General features: G+C 44.2%; 1 protein-coding gene across 3 annotated transcripts in view; it reads left to right on the top strand.

Annotated features, from left to right (window-relative positions):
- The first annotated feature begins 4326 nt into the window (after nt 1-4326).
- Nucleotides 4327-23225, top strand: part of EPB41L1 (erythrocyte membrane protein band 4.1 like 1) — a 297891-nt gene continuing 278992 nt past the window's right edge. For all 3 annotated transcript variants that reach the window (XM_029611762.1, XM_029611761.1, XM_029611759.1), the window contains exon 1: nt 4327-4651. The gene's annotated coding sequence lies outside the window, so the exon portion shown is untranslated. The remainder of the gene's footprint in view (nt 4652-23225) is intronic.

The raw sequence follows: 23225 nt of genomic DNA, 5'->3' as shown, positions 1-23225 counted from the left end.
GCAGTTCATAAAAAAGCAAATGCACTAATACAACTTATGGTTCGACAGTATTCTCTTTCCTTAGGTTTCCTTCTCTCCTTGGGCCTCCCTTCACTCCTGGGAACTGGCTAGTTATACTCCTTTCTCAGGGACTTGCATCCAGGACCAGGATTCCCTGCTGAATCAGGCTTGTGGTGGACTGGGACAAATCTCTGGAACCAGCTCTTTAAGGTGTTCTGGGGTTTTCTCTGCTATACCTCTTCACACATGGAAAGATGAAAAAAGAGCATATCATATTTATGATATGGAATATATTATGAACATATAACACTGATAGAAATTAGGAATATGCAGGCCAAAGATTTTTGTTTTGGTTTGTTGGGTGAGAATTTTATTTGTTTTTGCTTCGTTCTCTTTTTATTTTTTTTCATGTTTTTCATTTTTGGAAGTTTGTATGCACAGTACATAGTTGTGCCCAAGAAAAGCATATTGTGCGTGCACAAATTCTGATGTGCACACACATAATGCTTTTTGTGCAAGCATAAACTTCCAAAAACAAATGCAAACAACATTTTTTTTTTGTTTTTGGATGTACAGTTGATTTGATTCGTTCCATTCAGAATGAACTGCAAATAGCCTTTTTCGTTCTGGAAAATGAATTTGTTTCAAATGAATGCACATTCCTATTAGAAAGCTGCTACTTACTACTATGGGTTGGAGTAGTTGCCAGGAAACCCATGTGGATGAGCTGGAAGAAATGGAACAGAGTTTGTATTGCAGGTGTTGCAGCCTCTGCTGTGGTCAGTCAAATAATGGGGAAAACCATTTAATGGCTGTTTTCGTGGCTGAACAAATAGCTAGCCCAAAAAATGGGGCAATGAATCAATGATTGTTGCCTTGCAAAATGCACACCAGTTCACACAGCTGATTGGTCATCAGACTCTAAGGAAGAACTGTGAATATGAGAAATGCAAATTAGCCTTAGCATAATTAATTTTATATATAGTTGTATATGTTCCTGGATGGCCATGTATTTCCCTGTCCTCCCACTTGCTAGCTTGCACAGTATTGTACAATGTAGAGCTATCAGTGCATGCTGCCCTAGGATTAGTATAGTGGTGACTGATGCTTCACAGTTGTAGAATGCTGAGATTTGTTCATGAAGGAAATGGTACTCTTTGATGTGCAGTGCTAGTCAGTCATATGGGAATAAGGTTAAGGCACAGGGGTAAATTAATAGAGTTATGTACGTAAAAATTAGCATGTACACATGTAAATAGCCTGTATTTGCGTAATTGCTGTTTTAAAAACATCAAAAATATATGCGTACTTTGTTTCACATGCACATATAAGCGCAGAAAACAGGGGCAGTCTAGGGCATTCCTGGGTGGAGCCAACAGTTACATGCGTAAGCTGCTATTTTTAAAAGACACTAGCGTACATTTGGCAACTTACTCCTGTAATTTTACATCTTGCATAACTGATATCAAACTTGTTTATTATGTATTATTGCCAAGTGGGAGGTCTGGGTGAACTGGGGGGAGTTCAGGCTGAAGAACCAGGAGGGTCTCAATGTTCTAGATTTAGATTTAATTAATTTATGAATCGCCTAACACAAAAGAGGACTAGGCAATGTACAAAAGGAATATACACAATAAAATGTAAGGACAAAATAAAACTTAAGTAAATTAAAACAAATAAATCATAAAATATTGCAGCATCAACATAAAAACATGACTTCCAAAAACAGTGTAAATATGAAAAAATAAAATAAATATTAAAAATAAGCAAGATTAAAAAGATGGGTTTTAATTAACTTTCTGAAATTCTTGATGGTGTCTGATTGCCTGATTTCGAGGGGGAAAGAATTCCAGAGAGCACGGCCTGCTATAGAAAAAGTGCATTCACACGTGACATGGAGTCTGGCAAGCCTTGGGGATGGTACATCGAGAAGACCATGTTGTGACGAGCGCAGGGACCTTGTGGGCTGATAAATGCGAAGCATGGCATTAGCCCAAACAGAGGACTCATCATTCAGCAATTTAAAAATAGTCATTACAACATTGTACTTTTATCCTCTCATGGATGGAAAGCCAGTGTAGTTCAATTAGAGTGGAATAAAAGAGAAGTGGGCAAATAGTAGAGGAATCATAAAACTGATAATTTCAATTATGCCTGCAGGTTTTAAAATATACCGACTTACGTGCGAAAATCGGGTTTTATGCATGTATGTCCTACTTTATTTTTGTGTGTAAAATATACACGCATCTATTTTAAAAATAGGTAGGAAAAGTATGCATGTTCAATACATTGCATGTACTCGCATGTAATGCATGTATGTTGTGGGGTACAGATACATGTATTTTATAATATGCATGTATCTGCTACCCATGGTTTATAAAATACTATTGTAGATCTTCGCACAGCCGTACATGCACGTATACGCCACCATGCGGAGTTGTTTGAAAGTTACTCTCGAAGTGTACAAAAGGATTTGACATATTTACTTTCCACACACATTTGAGCATTATTTGCCTCCTGTATAGTATTTTCTTTAACTCTCTTTATGACAGTTTTTCCAGAAAAAAAATTGTTTCTTCTTTCCTTTCTCCCCATTGATTCCTATGATGTTGGTCCATGAGAGTGGTTTGGAGTCTTGAAAGGGCCATGGGGTGGGGAAAAAGAGAGGAGAGAGAGAAGGTCTATAGAGGGGAGGAATAGGAGGCAAGGAGACCATGGGGGGAAGGGATGAAATAGGAGAGAAGGGCCATGGAGGAGAAGAGGTATAGGAGAGAGAAAGCCATGATGGGGAGGGGGGGGGGGAGGAAGATGAGGTAGAGGGGCTAAGGGTGGAGGATATTGGAAGGGATCTGGAGGGGTAGAAGGGAGAGGAACTGGGAAGTGGACATTAGGGTGGGGATAATAGGGAGGAGTTGGGAGGAGTTGGGAAAGGTTAATTTGGTTGTAGGAAGAACAGAACTCAGGAATGAGCCATGGGGGAGAGTGGAAAGAGGAGGGAGGCATCCCAGTGGAAGGGGACCCAGAATTGGGGGCCATCTCCCACATTTCTGTCTTGGGCCTCTATATGCCTAGTATCCATCTATATTAAATTTGGGTCATGCCCTCCCCCCCCCAAAAAAAAAAAAATCAGTCCTGGCTACATCACTGCCCTCTGTAGGCAGAAAGGTTAAATTTACCTGGAAGCCTTTACTATCTATTCTTGGCCCTATGGCTCATCTGTGAGTCTCCCTACTGCCTGCTCCAGGAGCTGCTGATTCAAGACCAGCTGGGCCTGGTATTGGGTGGTGGGATTTTGGTGGCAGCTGTGAGCAGTAAGCATGTGGAAAGCTGTGGGGCCTGTACGTGATATGTGCACAGAAGGGGAGACAGCAGTAAGGGAGCACTCACTTTCTGGGTGCAACCACACTTGATACTACTTTTGTCTCATCTTCCTATTCCCGAGCTGTCACAGCTTGATTGGGGGAGAGGGATCACTGGAGAGATGGCTGGAAATTCAGGGGATGGGGATGGGGGGGTGCATGAAATAATTGGGGGGTGGGGCTTGAGCTCCCCAGAGCTTAAATTCAGACGGAGCTGTCTGGAGATTTGCTCCAGTAAATATTAACGTGCACCATGCGCCAGCATGCTCAGATTTTGTGGGACGGCTGTGCTGATCTTTGTGATGGCATTTTGCAGCCAGGGGCAGGATTGGGCTGGGGGACCCAAGAAGCCCGATTATGTGAAGAGCCTTCCCTTCCCTCAACCCCCAAGAACAGCAGGATTGGGTGGGAGGATCCCACCACCATTACAAGATATGATTTCATGAGTAGGGGTCCTTTGGGAAATAATCAATGAGAATTTAAACTCTGGATGTAGCTTGGTGTTTGAATGATGCTCGGGTATTAGAATGATGCTAATCATGTTTTATGTGATTCCAAGTGGAAGCCAGTCTAAAATCCCATGTAGAGGGGTGTTTATTGTTTGTGTGTTTTTTTTCGTAAATATGCAGGACCTCTGACGTGTGTATGTGTGCATGTGTTTGTTGGGCAGGCTAACACGAAATGTAAATATTTTCATTTGCCAAAATCACCAAATTTCTTTTGGCTGTAAAATTTTCTAAAAAAAAATAATCTAAATTTTTAGTGCATCCAGTCCAAAATAATTGCCATAAATAGGCTGCAGTTTGCACAGAGGCACTAGGTGGAGATCACAGAGGTTTGTTCATTTCACATAGAGTATATGGCTTTTTTTTTTTTTTTGTACAGATGGGAGGCTGGTTCAGTAACTCATGACGTGCAATCTCTCTCTCTCTCTCGCTCCCTCCCTCGCTCCCTCCCTCAGCTCCAGCTCTCTTGTTTTTCAGATCTGCCCTATCTCTCTGCCTTGCTGCAGCTGGCTTTGATTTTATTTTTGTACTTGAGAAACAAACTCAGATTTATTTTTAATTCTGCAACACAATCCTTTTGTTTTATAGTTCTCCATCTGGGAAGGTTGCATTTTATTTTTTTTTAAATTCTTGGTATTATTTATTTTTATTTTATTGTTTTACTGATCATTTAGAAAAGGGGGAGGACACTGAAGGAGCCCTGGTCCTCTTCCTCCTCTGATCCCACATGAGCTTCACTCTGGACAGCTGGACAGCCTGAGCCTGGATTCCCTCCCCAGCCCATCGGTAAGGTCCTGGTTTTAATAACCCTCGATTCCCACTCTCGTGTGCATCCCCCTACCTGTCGTGTCTGCTTCTCTGTCTGTGGTGTATAGGAAGGCAGCAGCCTTCTCCCCTCCTCCAACGCCCTTCCCATGCCTTGAAATTCACCAGCGCCCTGACTGCTTTGCTCTGTCATTGTAAACTGCAAAAGCAAGGAAAGAAAAAGACCAGTCAAATTTACAGCGAGGTGGTTAGATTTTCATGGGCTAGCCATTTTCATTTCTCCTTATAATTACGTGCTAGATGTAAAGATACTTAATTACGTACAGTTTATTTCCACACTGTCCCCTGGAGCCTGATCATTTATTTCTGGGCAAAGCTGTTGTTTACCTTTTGTGAAGAGTATATGGTATGGTTCTACATCTGTATTATGTATGTACTGATTAGATCGCATGCTATGTATTGTCTTCTTGTCATATGCAAAACCCAACACAGATTTCATACTTTTAGATCTGACCCTAAAGGAGACTAACTTGAGAGTATTCTATACTATAATTAACATAGAAATGTTCTGCATTTTGTTTTCGGTCCGATTGCCTGTTAAGAGCTGCTTCTATATTTTCGCCCTCAGAGCTGTGCAGCTGCTGTAGATGAAATAGGGGTGTGTTCAGGGTTAATTCCCGGTTCTGCTGTCTCGGAGGGATCCAGTGTAATTTCAGACTGTAACAAATCTGCCGCGATGTGTTACAGATGATCCTTTATTTTCACTTATGCAACTTTTCCCCTTACGGATCCCCTCCCAGGAATAGAAATGGCTTCCTTCTTGGGATCCGTTTTGCTTTCACTGACAAGCGCCCAGATCTCGGTGCAGGGAAGGATTAAGGATTTATTTTATTTTTTTTTTAAACTCGGGGGAAGGTGCGTGCCTGCGTCTGGCCATTTCCAAAGCGAAGATCAAAGTGCAGGTCCGCCTTGCAAAGCAGGGGGAGAGCCGGGGGCGAGGGCAGAGGGGGAGAACAGGGCGGGGACTGAAGAACGTTTATCCTCCATCTCCACACGCACCAAAACCTCAATTCCTAGTAAGGGGGGGAGGGAGGTGGCTGCTGTGCTGCCCCCGATGTGGCTTTTGGCGCAGACTCTCCCCTTCCTCGGCTCAGGGGCAGGGCGCACCCACCGCCTGCGCTGCCTGGAAGAGGCCAGAGGGGGGCGCCGCCGAGCGCCTTCACCTGAGCAGGTGAGATCTGGGCGCAGGCCCCTCCCCCCCTCCCCCCGGTCGAAGAAGGCCGAGCCGGGCGGGCAGCCCTGCCCGTGTCCCTCCCAAGACCTGGCGGCTGTGGGTTGGGCTCGGCTTTGACAAACACCTTCTGCTCGGATTCCCGGAAGCCTGGCGTCCGCGTGCGGCGTGCGCCTTAGGCCTCGGCCCACGCCAGGGAAGGTTCCTGCTCCGAAATCGCGCCGCGGGTAGGGGGCCGGCAGAAAATACCCTGCCCTTATTCGCTCTCCTCTTTTCAGTTCCCCCTCCACAGCAATCGCTAAACCTCTCTCGCCACCCCCCCCCCCCCCGCGCACATTTCTGAAGGAAAGGAAGGGGACTACATTGGCCACAAATTCCTCATAGCATACAGGTATCCCTGATGAACAGGAAAATGACTGGTCCTGGGCTGCTCTAGAATTGCAGTCACCTCCCTTTAGACAAGTGGCCAGAAAAATAAAGCACTGGGAAAGGCCAGATAACAGTACCAGCTTGCACAGTGCAGTTCTTTCATGTTTAGCAGATAATGACTGACAGCCCAAGCAACAACAGGGCAGCTCCATCAGTGGCGGATATAATCATAATGTTCAGCTGAAACGCTTGCAGTACAAAGGCTTACAAGTAAATAGGTTTAGGAAGCAAAAAGTGTATTTATTTTACCTAAAGCCATCTATGGCTTTACACAGTTTTCTAGATGCACCCAGGGCAGCCAGTGAAATATTTCAATAATATAAGAACATATTGAGTCAGACCAAAGTTCCATCAAGCCCAGTATCCTGTTTCAACAGTGGCCAATCCAAGTCACAAATCCTGGCAGGATCCCAAAAGGTTGATCCCCAAAATGCTGCTTATCCCAGGGATAAGCAGTGGATTTCCACCTTAATGGTTTCTGGACTTTTCTTCCAGGAACTTGTCCAAACCTTTTTTAAGCCCAGCTTACTCTAACAGCTTTTACTACATCATCCAGCAATGAATCCCAGAGTTTGATTATGCATTGAGTAAAAAAATATTTTCTCCTATTTGTTTTAAATATGTTACCTAGTAACTTCATTGCTTGTCTCCTATCTTTGTACTTTTTAAAACACTAAACAATCAATTTGTGTTTACTCATTCCTCTCCACTCATTATTTTATAGACCTTTATCACAGTGGTCCCCAACCCTGTCCTGGGGGCCCACCAGCCAGTCGGGTTTTCAGGAACTCCACACTGAATATGCATGAGAGAAAATTTGCATGCACTGCCTTCATAACATGCAAATTTTCTCTCATGCATATTCAGTGTGGAGTTCCTGAAAACCGGACTGGCTGGTGGACCCCCAGGACAGGGTTGGGGACCACTGTAAGTCTATCATATCTCCTCTTAACTGTCTTCTCCAAACTGGAGACCCAAACCTCTTTAGCCTTTCCTCTTGGGGGAATCATTTCATCTCCTTCATCATTTTGGTTACCTTTCTCTATATGTTTTGTAATTCTGCTATATCTTTTTTGAGATGCAGTGATTAGAATTGCTCACAATTCTCAAGGTGCAATCTCACCATGGAGCAATACAGAAGCATGATATTCTCTGATTTATTCTCCATTCCTTTTCTAATAATTCCTAGCATTCACCTTTCTCCAATGAGAAAATTGACCATTTAGCCCTACTCTCTGTTTTCTATCTTTTAATCAGTTTTCAATCCATAATAGAACATTGCCTCTTAGCCCATGCCGTTTTAATTTCTTCAAAAGTCTCTCATGAGGTACTTTGTCAAATGCTTTCTGAAAATCCAGATATACTATATAAATTGGCTCACCTTTGGCCACATGCTTATTGACGTTTTCAAAAAACTGTAACAGATTAGTGAGGCAAGACTTCCTTTGGCTAAATCCATGATGGCTTTGTTCCATTAAACTATGCCTATCTATATGTTTAGTAAGTTTGTTCTTTATAATAGTTTCAACCATTTTTCCAGGCACTGACATTAGGCTTACCAGTCTGTTGTTTCTTGGGTCACCCCTGGAGCCCTTTTTAAAAATTGAAGTTACGTTGGCCACCCTCCAATCTTCAGGTACCATATCTGATTTTAATGGTAGTTTACAGATTAACAATATAACTTTTGCAATTTCATTTTTCAATTCTTTCAGCACTCTGGGATGTAAACCATCTGGACCAGGTGATTTGCTACTCTTTAGTTTGTCAATTTCCCTATTACACCTTCCATGTTCAATGAGATTTGTTTCAGTTCCTCTGAATATTTACTTTTAAATATCATTTCTGGCATGGGTATCTGTCTTACATTTTCTTTAGTAAGGACAGAAGCAATTGTGTATTCTTATCTGTGACCTAATGGGGATTACTTACTCATCCACCACATATTTTGCCCAGTGGTAAAAATTAGAGATGTGAATCGGAACCAGAATCGGATCCGATTTCAGTTCTGATTCACATCTCTAGTAAAAATAGACATTTTTCTATTTCTCCCACCATTCCAGACCCAGGAAAGCTGCCCCTTTCTCTCTACACTATTGGCAATCCAGTTCAAGCCTCTGAACTTAGTATCCATCTCCTCCTGCTCAGGTTGTCTGTGTGGGTTACATCCATCCAGAGGCCACAGTAAGGGTCTAACTCATCTAATCCTGCAGTTGTACCTGGAAAGGTTTTCTATAATTGGCAGGAGTTAATTTCTGAGAGTAAAATGTGCGGCTTGGCCACACATTTTACTTTCTGTATCGAGCATGACTAATAGGCTCATCAACATGCATTTGCATGTTGATGAGCCTATTTGCATGTTGAGCGTGCTATTAGTTTCCGGGGGGGGTTGGCTGTGCGTTTTCCACGCGCTATTACCCTTACTTTATAAAGGGTAATAATAGCGTGTCCAAATGGGGGCTAACGGTGCGCTCGGCCTGAGCGCACCATTCTGTATCGGCCTGAGAATGAATGTACAAATCAACTCCTCTTGTACCTTTCATCGATTCAAATGACAGAAAATCTTCAGTGATGTCAACTTTGCTGTTTGAACCTCTGATTGTGTAGGTAAAACCAACCCCCCAAATCTACCCCTCCCCCAAACCAAGTTAAACCAAGTTGCAGTGGTATAAATAGAGAGTGACATATCTCTCTCTCTCTCTCTCATTTGAGAGGTAACTACCAATATCCTTTTGTAAGGGCCAAAGTAGAGATGATCTGGGCAGAAACCCAGATGCTCAATCAGTTCATCCACTCATGGTATCGGGTATGCATCGAGTTTTGAGACCTAATTGACCTTTTTAAAATCAGTGCAGAACCTTATGCTCCCATCTGGCTTTGGCTCCAACACTATGGGTGAGGACCAATCACAGTTAGACCTCTCTATAATCCCAAGCCGGAGCATCTCCTTCTCTTTGGTCTCAATGACGCAGTGTCAGTTCCAGGCAGCGTGCAGATGTGGTCGATGGACAGGCAGAGGTCGGAACTAGGCAGCAGACAAGGAAGTCCGTAAACAGGCAGAGATCAAATCTAGGCGGAGGTCAACCGAGGTCAGCAGACGGAAGAGCCGGAGGGCAACTAATCCAATGACACAGTGTCTAGCCTCAAGAATCCAATAGGGTTGTTGCCATACAACAACTCCAGGAAGCATAATGATGTCATGCTGCACCAGGTGGGTACAGCTTTGCAAGTTTGAGAAAATTTCCTTATTTCGCTCTACCAGCTGCTTTAAGTCAGTAGTCTGTGCAGTGGACAGCTGTTCTCCAAAAGGAGCCTGGGCTCAGACCAAACTCATCTTCTTGCGCCGCTGCACTCCTGTGCCACCCACTTCTTCAGAAGGTTTATATGGTAGATTTGAGCTTTCTTTCCTGTATCTGGCTGGGCTATTTTGTAATCCACGGGCCCTGTTTTCTCCAAAACTTCATAGGGTCCTTACCAATGGGCTAACAACTTGCTTTCTGAAGATGGGAGGAAGACAAGTACGCTGGAATACTCTTTAGACTGTGAACCTCGGGCTTGGGTAGCCTAGGTCTTCTCTAGGCACAGGCAGGCCACTTCCCCAGTCTTCTGTAGGCGATGCTGCACTCAGAGAACTTGGTCAGTGAGGTTCTGCCTGGGGTTGTCTTCATATTTCCAAGACTCATGAGCTGTGTCCAAGATTTCTATCAGTCTCCTCCCATACAGTAACTCAAAAGGGGAAAACTCCATCAAGCTCTGTGGCACTTCACAAATTGCAAACAGCACATAGGGTAGCAATGCATCTCAGTTCTTGCTATCTTCATCTACAAACTTCCTCAACATTTGTTTCAGCATCTGATTGAAGTACTCAACGAGGCCATCAGTCTGCCAGTGATATACTGAGGTACGCAGAATTTTTACCTCGAGTAGGGCACAGAGTTGTTTCATTACCTTGGATATGAATGGGATTTGCGTAGCCCAAGTCATGAAAAAACTTCGATTAGAGCAGTTGCCACCGTCGGGTCTTCATATTCTGTAGCGGCACTGCCTCCGATATCTTGTAACATGATGTACTTATTCCCTTGAGTAGGGGCCCCCACAAGGTCCATGCCCATCCTTTTTAAAGGTGTTTCAATTATGGGGATGAGAGGTGCCGCGTGTATGCCAGCAGGCTTTATGAGTTGGCAGGTAGGGCAGGACCGGCAATACAACTGGATCGATTTATATAGGCCCAGCCAATAGAACTGTGACAATATTTTTCTCCTGGTCTTTTCCTCCCCAGGTGACCCCCTTGAAGGTGGCTATGGGCTAGTTGCATGACCTTCTGGAGATACAGTTTGGGAATTAGGAGTTCTATCAATTCCCCCTCTACATTTCCGTTTGTGACTTGGTAAAGTAGGTCCCCTTTCGTCATAAAAAAAGGAACAATAGGGTGTGTAACCTGCGCCCCAGGGACTAACTTTCCGTCCACCCTCTGTATTTGCTTCTGGGCCCACCTCAAGCTCCCTAGGTCACCTCCCTTTTCCCACTAAAAGGGGCCAGGTAAAACATTCTGGGTGGGTTGCTGTTTTTCCTCAGGCTCTGATCCTGTCTCCTTGGCTACCTCTAAATTAGCAGCATAACTGTATTTGTCCTGTTGGTGTTGTCTCTGGGACTTACGAGTCTTAGAGTCTTTATTATACAGTTCTGGATCCTCCAATGGAAAGAGTCCTGGAAACTCCAATTCTTCATTGTTGTAGTTAGACAAGCCCATTGTGAGCTGGTTCCAGATGCTTTTGAAGTTTGGACAGACCTGTCCTATCACCACGAGGTAGGATAGCCAAGAAAGAACTCCCACCTCAATATGGCCTTGGCTGAGCAGGGACTTTAGTTGTACCCGGCTTGTTGGATACTGCCATTGGTCCCCGTGGATGCATGCCAGAGTCACTACTCATCATTGTCAGTCTGGACCTCGCTTCAGTAACTCTCTTCGTACAAGCATTTTCACACTCCCAGAGTCCACTAATGCCTGGGTTGGAACACTATCCAGCTCAACCACAATCACAAAAGTAGAGACTGCCTAGATGGGGTCAACCACAAAATTACAAAAGAGTGGGGTCAAAGTATTAACATCCATGGGCTCATCTTCCCCATGGGAACAGTCTCAGGAAAATGACCCCTTTCTCCACAGCTGAAACATGGTGGTCCGGCTGAGGTTTGCAGGGGAGGTAAAAAGTCCTGCCAGATCTGCATTACTGGTTGTCAAGACCGCCATCTTCTACCCAGGTCAAGTAGCTACTCTGGGAACCATGGCGACTCAGGCATGGTCTGGGCCTGATAACAGGCCTCTGTAACTTCCAGCGTCTTTTCAACCATAAGGTTTGAGTGTCGGCAGACCCAAGGCCACATAAGCCGTTTGAGGCTGTCTAGGAACTGTTCCAGCAGAACCGTTTTGGCTACCTCCACCCCAGTCTTCCCTTCCAGGTGTAACCACTTCCAAGCAACATTTTTAAGTCTGTGGAATAAGTTCCTTGGGTATTCTCCAGCTAGCAGAACTCTCTACTGAAATCACTGTCAGTAGGCTTCTGGGGTGAGTTCTACTCTCTAGAATAGCAGCCTTGACTTCCTGGTATGTGGCCCTCCCTTCCGGATTGGCGGTTTGGAAGGCATCTTGACTACTCTTGGTGAGTAAATTCCCCAGATAGGTAGCCCACCTGTCCTCTGGCCAGTCTGTCAGTCATACTGCATGTTCAAAGTTTTTTGGGGAACCTTTGGGGTCTTCTTCTGGGGTTATCTTGAGTAGTGTCAGTGACATGGGAGGTGGACTGGTTACAGCAGTTTGCACAGCTTGTGCTGCTGCACCACCTGCTCTGGCAAGGCGTGCTGCTGATCCATTTGTGTGTACAGGGTGTTCTGTAATTGTTGCTGCCATGTAGCAAGGACATGGATCACTTGCTCCATCTTCTCTGCTAACCGAGCTGCTTCCAAACTATGTGTCTTTCCTGGGAAAGGAGAGGTGGAAAAACAAACAAACAAAAAAACCTGCTGGTTTGACCAGCCCTTACTCACTGCTTGATCCCTGACTACACAGGCAGGACAGGCCACCTTGGCCTATTGTGCAAAGGCTGGTAGGATGGAACTGGGAGGCCCCAGGAAAAAAGAAAAACATTTTTTCCAGGGTTTTTTCCTACTGCTGTGACTGTGGGCTCATGCCTGTACTTCCCATTTAGGCAAGAAAATCTCACTTCTGCTCAAGCACCCACAGAACTGGTGCCTATGTACAATGGAACCATCAAGCTGGTGAAAGAAAACTGCAAGACAGTTTCTGAAGCTTAGGAAGCAACAATCTGCAAAGGGTCTAAGGTTGGACTCGTCAGCTTCCAAATACCAGCAGAGCTGTGGACTTTTGCAAATCAAAACTTGTGAATGTTGCTTATCTCTGTGCCGTGAGTGTAGCCATGTGGTGAGGAGGTGTTGCTGGATTGTGTAAAATGTCTTAGCCTGCTGGGGCAATATGTTGGGCACTTGAGCCTCCATATCTTTTATTTAAATTACCATCCAAAACTAGAGCCCTATGTAATGAATTAAAAATGCTTGCCCAGAAGATCTTACAGTCTAAAAGGGGTCAACTAACCCATTTTGTTGCCAGAAAAGAGGGTGAGGAAAATAGCTATGGAGGCCAGCTGGTGAATGAAAACAATGCTACTCAAAGCAGAGACTACTTAGGCTGACAATGAAACCACAGAAGGCTTTAGCTGCTATCTTTCCCTTTGTCATCTTTTGTTCTAAAGAATAAGGAGACAAACTTAAAGATCTAAACATGTATACCCTAGAGGAAAGGTGGGATAGGATAGGGACATTTAAATCCTCCAAGGTTTCCATACAGAGGAGGTAAGCCTTTTTGAAAGGAAAGTAGGCTCTAGAATGAGGGGTCATGGAATCAGGGTGAAAGAGAGTAGACTCAAGAGTAATCTAACAAAATATTTCTTTACAGAGAGAGTGGAGGATGCAGGGAACAACCTCCCTGCATAGGTAGTGGAGACAAGGAAGTATCTGAATTCAAGAAAGCATGGAATAAACACAAAGGGTCTGGGAGGGAGTGGTAGGGATTGTAAAACTGAATAGTTGATGTGGATGGGCAGACTAGATAGGCCGTAATGGTCTTTTTCTGCCATTATGTTTCTGCTTGCATCAACCTGACTATTCTTTTTTGGACATGCAAAGTCACTTGAGTGAAGTAAAAGTGAGGAAACCACGCTGAGCATGCTCAGGAAGTCATGTCAACATGATCTAGGGATAAGAAAAAAAAAAAAAAAGCCTGCCCATGCTTCATTCTCCAGATCGCCTCATTTGCATGCTCTCTGAAACAGTTTTCATCCTGGCTCCATAGGAATCAATGGGGAAACCCCAGCATTCACACATATACAAAAAAATGGTTCATTGCAGTAAGAAAGTAAACTGTCAATGCCTTAGCAAATGGCAGGGTATGAGGAATTGCTCGCATTCAAGTGTCGAAATGAAAAATCCCACTCAATCCTCTCTACACTATTTCTTCTGCACTTAAAGCTTTCCTCGAGGGGACAGCATTCACAGAACACAAACCTCACGCTTTTCCCGAACAAATCATCATGAAATCCTTAATCCCTGTGCTGCTGTCCTGGCCTGATAATCTCACAACCCCCTTCCACACAGGTCAGCAAGGCTAGAGACACTAGGCACTGGCAAGGGTGGCTCTAAAATGAGGCAGGTTGAGGTGGCCACTTCAGGTGGCAGAATTTTGAGACGGCAGAACATGCTCCCCCAAAATGCCAGTGCAGCATCTGCCTCACCTCAGTGCCTCGCGTTGCAAGAGCAGCACACATTTAAAAATAGAGAGGTGCAGCGTGAGCATCCCACGTCACTGTGGCGCGCAGGCTCACCTCTTTATTCTGGCTCGTGCTGCACCGCTTTACTAAGCACGCTGCAAGGCTGAAGCTAAGGTGTGAGTGTCCTTGCCTTGATGCTTTGCACTGCTCAAATTACGCTGGTGCCATTTACGGTGCCTGTCCCGCGGGGTATCATGTAAATAAAAAAAAATGGTTAAGGCTACAGCTGCATTATTATTTTTAAAAAATTGGTGGGCAGCTTTTCATTGGTCAGCTTCGGTTTTCCCTCTGTTGTTCAGCACAGCGGCTCAGTGGGGGGCCTGAGGAAGAGCACAGAGAGGGAGGCAGGACCACGACCATACAACTGGACAGGAAAGCCAAGGCAGCGGCAGAACGGCAGGCAGGGAAGTAGCACACAGGGCCCGGAGGCTGAGGGAGCACAGCAGGAGACCTAGTATAAGCAAGGTATTGGTCTACAGGTCCCGCTCTTCAGTAGCAGCGCTGGGGTGAGCTGGTGATAAACTCCCACTGGAGCCTCTGCTCTGAATTTAGCCAAATAGCGCTCTGGCTCCTTCCCGCTCCTGGAGAGGAGAGTGAGAGGACCCTGGTTTTGGGAGGGGAAGGGGAAGGGTAGGGAGGAGTGATAATAGCTTTAGAGAGAAAGGAGAAAGAGACTGATATGGGGCAGGGGATGACACAGTGGCTGGAGAACGAGAGAGACTGGTCTGGGGAGAAGGGAGTGACTGGTGAGAGAGACTGGTCTGGGGAGAAGGGGTGACTGACTGGTGAGAGAGAGATTGGTCTGGGGGAGGGGGTGATAGTGACCGGTAAGAGAGACTGGTCTGGGGGGAGTGGCAATAACTGAAGAGAGAGGAGAAAGAGACTAGTATGGAGGCAGGGTTGACACAGTGACTGAAGAGAGAGACTGGTCTGGGGGAGGGGTGACAGTGACTGGTGATAGCAAGAGACTGATCTGCAGGGAGGGGTGACAGAAAAAAAGACTGATCTGCAGGGAGGGGTGACAGTGGCTAGTGAGAGCAAGAGAGGCTGATCTGGGAGAGGGAGGGGTGACAGTGGCTGGTGAGTGAGCAGTGTTGGCCTTTGGGTAGGATGCGCTGGACGGATGCTGTAGACATCACTAGCTTCACCTGTCCTGCTACTGCCCAAAGAGAGGCCCGGTGGGGTTGCAGTAGATCCCACCCTAACGTGATCAAAAGATATGTGGAAGCCCTGAGAGCATGGGTTTGTGTGTGCATGAGTGAGAGCCTGTATATGTGTGAAAGAATGAACGTATAAATGTGTGTGCGTGTGTGAGAGGCTGTGTAACACATACATATGAGTATGTCACACATGAGAATGTGTGTGTGAGGGAGTGAGATAGAACCTGTGTATATGTGAGAGAGAGGGAGTGGTGTAAGTATGGGTATATGTTTTATTTGGTGTTTTGGAAAATTTATAACATGTTTTAATTATTTTGGATGTTCTCATTATCATATGTTTTGAAATATTCTTTTTATTAGCATTTTTTTGTTACTATGATTCATGATTTATATTTCTTGGTTATACTGTTTGATGTTTTTAGTCTCGATGCTAATCGATACATATGGCATATAACAGAGCACATTGCCCTGGATTTTTATTCTAAATTACTTTGTACTATAATTGTTTTTTAACGATGAAAGTATAAAATATGTTATGTAGATCAGTGAAACAAATTTCTTCTTGAATATTTTTTTTGATGGCAGAATATGAAAAATGCACATGGGTGTGAATAGTTTTGCAAGGCACTGTATTATGTTTTGGGGTAATATTGTTTTATTTATTTTTAAGAACTTCTATTCCGCACTCATGCATAACCTTTTTGAGGCGGATCACAATTTGATATATCTTTTTTTGTATGTTTGCTATTTGTTGTTTTTGGGGTTTTTTAAATATAATTTATCATGTTATTTACTGGACTTGAGTTCTGGAGTAAAGTGAAAGGTGGTTTAATAAATCAGAGAATAAAGAAATCTTTTGAGTATATGCTTTTTGGCTGTTGGAGGAGGGGCACCATCTTGATCCTTGCCTCAGGCAGCAGGTTGCCTTGAGCTGCCCCTGGTCCCTGGATCCTCATCTGTCTCACATAAGGGTTCCATCACCACATCACTTACCCAGGATCCCTAGCAGTAAGGAAACAGAAGGGGTCTCTGCCTTCATACATCTCACTTCTTCAAGCATCCTGCCATCTTCTACAACATGGCCCTCATAAATATTGGCTGCCATAGTGCCTTCTAGGCAACAATACCCTACACAGCTCCCGCTAACAGTAGACTGAAAAGGGTTACACTTCATTTACTTTATAGAGGTAACCTTGCCACCTGCAAACAAATGGACACATCTCAAAGGGTGACTGTTGCCATTCACGCTTCTCTAGTGTTTGGAATCATGAAAGAGCGTAGGGAGACTCACAGACTGGCCTGGGCATCACAAGCAGACCTGAGCCCTTGAAATGCTAGTAATGCACCACCATAAGGGGTGGCTCAGCACAAAATAAAAATGCAGACATCACATGCACATGCTCACAGCCTGAGGGTCACGCATGGCAGACAGCAGCTTAGCCACAGCGAGCTGCCAATACCTACCCAATGTCCATCTGCTTTCCCACAGCTTGTCCTCCAGGACTGGTATTAGGACAGGGACTACTGGGGGAGGGGGGTTTCCTCCTGCCATGTCTTAGGGAAGATCTGTTTCTGCTGCTAGAGGGAGACTTTTTTCTCCAGACTAATACTTAGGCACTCGTTGGGTGCAGCCCAGTAATCGGCATCTTCATATTCCATGTTTATATTTTTTTCTATTTGTCTAATTAATACATTTATTTTTTTCTTCTGGCATTTGGTGACTCTTCTGGCATTTGGTGACTCTTCTAGGCTTAATGGTATGAGTGCTGGTGTACAGGGTAGGACCCAATAATGAATACTTGTAAGAGTGATTTTGAGAAAGAGAAATGAATGGGGTGTGTGTGCTTCAAAAACATCAAGAATCGGCTTCAAACAGGACTTTTTTTCCCAACTTTTTCCTGAGACTCTTTCCTAATTTTGTTCCAATGGAACTGTACAGAGTGAAAGGAAACGGTATGACATGGTCCAGCTTCCATGATTTTCCAAGGAAGGAAAAGAAAAATAACTTTTTTTTTCCATAGGGAATAGTGGGGAGGTGCATTGGCAAATGGAAGGCTGGTTGAACTTACTCCTGCTCTGAGCTGACGTCAAGATATTTCTGGTAAAGGCCTTGGGGAGGTGAATGAAAGCTGCATGTCTGGGGCAGCGGACCCCAAGCGGAATACAGTCAACAGAGAGCACTCCAAAGATCTTTCTTCTGGCCTTTCTGAATATTTGTTGGCGTGTTTGAAAATGCACTGAACAAGTGGTTAAATATCCCATTTTACAACAGTGGATATTTGGGAAATATTTCAGCCCCCGGTGGGGCGAATTGCCCTCTAAGTGGGTACCTCAGGCACAAGGAGACAAAGTGACTTGTCAAAGGTCACAGCGAGTGGCAGGAGGAGGATTTGAATTCAGATTTCATGGTTACTAGCCAATTTCTCCCACCTCTAGTCAACTTCCCTATTCCTTTCCTGATTTATGTTATTTATTTAAAAGTCTTATAGTCCACATCTTTTAATAAAATTATCATTGTGGGTAACAGTTATACAAACATATTATTATAAAACAGACACTTGCATCTCACATTAAAATACCTGTTATTACAGGTTTGCATTCAAAATTTCTTTAAAATACAACATCTTAAACTTCCTAAAGATCTTAATTTCTCTTCGCTCTCGAATGTTTGCTGGAAGACTATTCCAAAGAAATGTTGAAGCAGTGAAAAAAGCCTTTGCTTGAGTTCGTTGAAGCCTATACTCTTGAGGGGAGAGAATTGCTGATAAACATGTGTCAGTTGATCATGAGAATCGCCCAGAACTATACTCATGCAGTTTTTTACACAAAGAACTGGCACAATCTCCATACATCAACTTGCGGGTGAGCATTCGCAACTTGAACTTTGCATGCCATATGATGGGAAGACAATGTAAGTCTATCAAAAGAGCCCTGGATTTGTCAATAGGCACCCACTATGTTTGTACCTTGGGTAGCAAACATTTAGGAGCAGCAGGCTGGCTAAGATTTTCTGCCTTCCAGCTCTGCAGAGAACAGCCCTCTGTTACCCTGTAACAGACACTTACAGGAGGCAGGGGTATGAAAGCATCAAAAGTGCCTAGGGGCAGCAAAATCCTAAATCAGTCCTTCAGAACAGGGATAATATGATCATGTGGTCCCACTCCACTTAATACCCTGAACCAACTGTAAAACTTGTATCACGTTGTTGAGCAAAGCCACTCACAAATTGTCACAGTAATCTAGATGTCCTAATACCAAGGATTGCAATCCAGTTCGAAAGAGACCTTTATCAAGTAAAAACTGAAATGGTCTTAATAGCTTTAATTTATATAAAGCTGCTCATGCAACCTGTTGAATGTGAGGCCTCACTGTTGGAGAGAAGTCTAACAGCACCCCGAGAATCGTCACCTCCTGTAATAGAGGCAACTCATTATTATAACATGATAATGAAGTCCAGGTCTGATCCAGTGCATGCTTACCAACCCACAACAGTTTTGTTTTGTGAAGGTTCAACATCAGATCATGTTCATTTAGCCAGTTCTTGATTCTTAACATTGCTGTTTCAAGTAGGACGTTAGGAAAAGTATCGTCATTAGCACAAGGGATAAAAAACTGAATGATGTCAGCATATGAAAAGTACAACAAACCCAGTTCTTTAAAAACCAAACCCAAAGGGGCAATGTATATGTTAAACAGTACTGAAGAAAGGGATAACCCTTGAGGAACATCAGATTCCAGGTAATGCCATGTAAAGCATACTTCACCTAATCATACCTGGTGGCTTCTGTCTTGAAGATACGACCTAAACCAGGATAACACTTTCTCTCAATAGCCTATCGTCCACAATCGATGACTTAGCAAATCATGCCACATCCTGTCAAAAAAGACAGCAGAGATGTCCAAGTGGACTAAGACCCCACTAATACCCTTATCAAGACTATTGTACAAAGAATCCAATAAGGAGGACAATAAAAACTCAGAGGCATGACCTTTTCAGAAGCTAAATTGTTGGCTATCCAACACCCTATGAACACAGAAAAACTGTGAGGATCTCCAAGTCTGGTGTTGGGAAACAGAGTGCCGACCAGTTTCTCATTTACAGCTGACTAGGTATAGTATCCATGCAAGAAAAAAAAGAGAACATTTGTTTCCTAGACAGGGGTCAGGTTCTAGGATAGCTCAGCGGGATTGGTGAGTTGGGATTTTTCAGGACTGCTTCTCCTTTGCAAGCCCTCATAGACTGAGGTTAGAGGGTGAATATAATCTCTCCAGCAGTTTTGCAGAAGCTGGTTTGAAATAATACTGTTTAACAACAAAGACAATGGTGTACTCCCAGAGGGAGGCTTGAATCAGTTCTTTAGCACTGTGCACAATAAAAAAAAAAAAAGAGAAGCTATAATATAATGACATTGTGGTTTAGGATTCAAATAAAAACATGTGAGATGTATTTTAAAGAGCATCTTTGCAGACTACAAGTAACGAGAACACAACTCCATGATTCTGGCCTGACCAGAAAAGAAAATATAGAAGTTGACTAAAGAATGTAGGGTCTTAATAATAAGATTTAGGAATTCCAAATAGGGCATAAAAACCAGAGGGCCTCCCCTGTACACCGATTGCTGCATTTCCCATGTTTACTTGTGAGCTGGTGCATTTTTTTTTTTTTTAGAGGGATAATTTACATTAGATTGGAGGCTAAAGTGAGCCAGGAATATCTTGGACTGAGTCCCTGCATACTTCTGCCATTAGCTCTGGAAGATGAGCGTGTGGTGGGTAGGAAGTGCAGAACAAGTCAGCTTTTTCTTGAAGTGACCCTAGGCATTCTATAGGAGGTGCTGTGTGTGGACGTCAGAATTCAGGTGCCATGATCACACACCGCAGCTGGTGCCAAAAATCACTCTGCAAATACCCAAAGCATGGTGCCATGGTGTTCTGCAATTATTTTTTTCTTTGCTTTTTACTGATTAAAAATTCTCTCTTTATAAACACTGATAGGTTTCAGGATGCACTGTTTTCCCAAGCAGCTGCAGGCAGGTAGCTGACATAAGACAATGGGTATCTTATCATCCGATCATGCCAGCCTAGGGAAAAACCACAGTTTGCCTCCATATTCCTATTTTTCACTGATCCATAACTCTGTGTACAAAAACAGGAGTGCTTCTTCCCAGTAAAATGTGCAGGCGTGACCTACAGGTCTTCATGCATAAGACAACTAGAAGTTCTGGTTTTTTTTGTTTTAATTTTTTTGTGCCTAAGGACGTCTTGCAGAGTCACTGCGGTGCTCAGAACGTTTGGAAAATAGGTGTAACATAACTCTGTGCCTTTTAACTGCAAATTTCCCTTTCACATTGTTGCTGCTGTCAGAAATAAATTGATTTCATTTATATGTGTGGGGTGGTTTTCGGCCTCTGTGATGGACAGAATATTTGGTGGTGATTTAGAACGCCGTCAAGTGCTTTTTTTTGTGTGCGAATCTTGGCTCTGGTTCTCTGTATCAGCTGGAGACCCTTCCTTTTTGTTCCCGGCGTATTTAATGGAACTCGCTTAGCCCAAGCAACAGAATGGCTTCTTTCACTGGCACATGCCTTTTATTTTGACTCTGCCTTGTGAGCGTTGGCTTCTGAGGGTAAACAGAACAGCTCTGCTGGGAGAAGAGAAGTATAGGAGAACAGGTCTTTGTGTTACAGGGTTTTACAGGCAAGTATTCTGAACACAGCCCCTCCCTTCTTTCCGAAGCTCTAGGGATGCATGCCTACAGAGTGTTTACTCACAGTGCACATGGGATGCTTGGCATCTGATCCCTTTGAATCAGTAAATCCTGACCCACTGTCTACTGCCAGTGGCCATGGATTGCGGTGGCATGTGTCTGTGTTAGGTGGGCCAGTTGGTGGTTTATCAACCCCATTCCTTCTTTGGAGACACTGTCCCTTTGCATAGTGCACAGACATCTGGTGAATTCTTTAGAAATGAGCATAGATTCTACTGTTTTTCTAATTGCAGTCTTGTTTTAATGAAATCCACATGTTTGCATTCACTTACATTATGGACCTATTATCTAACACACACACGTTTTCCACCAATTCTCATGGACAAGAAAAGTAAGATTTTGCTGGAAATGTATTTATTACAGTAGCATGGTTAAAATAGACACGGCTGGGATGAGGAGGAGCCAGAGTTTAAGAGGTAAAAGCAACCTCTAACCTCTAAAATGTAGGCTTTGACTATACTCACAGGTGGCATGACACCCCCCCCCCCCCTCCCATAGAGGAGTTTGTTCCAGGCATATAGCGCAGGAAGGATGGGAGTTGAGAAGGGGGCGGATAAGAAAAGCTTACCCTCTGAACAGATAAAGGATGGGAAGTAATGTGGAGCTGTAACATAACGATACATGTAGGTAAGAAGTCTCAGCTGTATGCAGAAGTGAATGGGGAGCCAATATAGTGACTTGAGAACAGGGTTTGCATGGTTATAATGACATTCAGGCCTGGATTTGTACACAGGCCAATTAGGCTTGTGCCTAGAGTGGCAAAACTCTGGGGACAGCACATTTCCAGCTTGCCACCACCCCACAGACAGACATTCCTGCCCCTGCCAGGATCTCCCGTGCCATCCTCATTGTCCCCATTTCTCTCCATTGGACCTCTGATGTCCGATTGTTCCTTTGCTACTCATGGACCTCCAGTGTTCAGTCCCCTGCCTGCCAATCACATAAACGTGGGGACTCCAGCTGCACTTTAAGTAATGAGCATGGACACACAGTCAGCCCATGGCCCCAAGCTCACAGGCCCCACAGTTTCCATGTCCTCCCGCACAGAAGCCTGGAAGGGGCAGGGACAATGCGGGACCTGGTAGTGCAGGGTCAGTCAGTGCACTCAGAGCGGAAGGATGTACATCAGCAGTGAGGATGGGGATTAATAAGCACTGGATCCAAGGTCTGGTAAAGGGAGGCAGCGGGGCAGCAGAATTGGTTTCTGATGGCATTGAAAGAAGATAAGTTGTGCAGCTGAATCTGAACAGATTGTCAGAGGATTTTGAGGGGACCAGTAAGGATCAGGTTTTAGTAGTCTGGGAGCGGAGGAGAAAGTGGATAAGGGTTGTGGTATTCAGAAAGCAAGTGACAGGTTTTGCTGCTGTTAGAGAGAAAGAAATATATTTTATCTATGTTTTGGATGCCTGCAAAGGAGAGAGTGGAATCAAAGATGAACCTAAGGTTGTCTGCTGAAGGTACTGGAGGGACGACGGTGATGTCCACGGAGGTGGAAAGAGAGGGGTAAGAGGGGAACTACGTTTGGGAGGAAGTTCTGCCATGCAGAGAATCTGAGTTCAATTCCTGGGTCGGGCCTCCATTCCCCAGGACATCCAGGGTTGGGAACGCGATGGAGGCAACATTCACAGCCCCTGGAAGAAGCTTCCGGCACATTTATTTCAGGAAGTTTGTGGGATCTAAGGGCAGGCTTTTGCGTTTTTGTCTGTTTAATATGTTTTAATGTTGTAACTGTATCTGTTTTTATTGTAATCCACTTTTCATGTTTGCTCTGATGTAAGTGTGCTATAAGTTTAAAATAAACAAATACATTGGGAGGGAGAGAGCAAGTCCTTGCCATTGCTTGATGGCAACACCTAATGGTCAAACCTAGGGACTACAATCGCAGGGTTCCAAAAGTAGGCAGTGGTGATACGTGCAGCGCACGGAAAATGAATGAGAGCTTTTTTTTTTATGGAGAGATAAGATTTCATCTCCCCAACTACCCTGAGAAAAGAATACATAAGGGAAAAAGCACAGGACTGCTTCTACGTCCAAGTCCTGAAGGAAATGAAGAACGTGAACATGGGGGTGACTTGCTGGTGTGGCACTTACCACCCTTAGCAGAAAGCATGAAGATTACTACCCGTAACCAAGAAGCCTTGATGTTTTAAATGCAACTGAAACATTGCTC

The sequence above is a fragment of the Rhinatrema bivittatum genome, chromosome 8, assembly GCF_901001135.1.
Source record: "Rhinatrema bivittatum chromosome 8, aRhiBiv1.1, whole genome shotgun sequence".
NCBI classification, from domain to species: domain Eukaryota; kingdom Metazoa; phylum Chordata; class Amphibia; order Gymnophiona; family Rhinatrematidae; genus Rhinatrema; species Rhinatrema bivittatum.
This window is presented reverse-complemented; position numbering and strand designations above follow the sequence as displayed.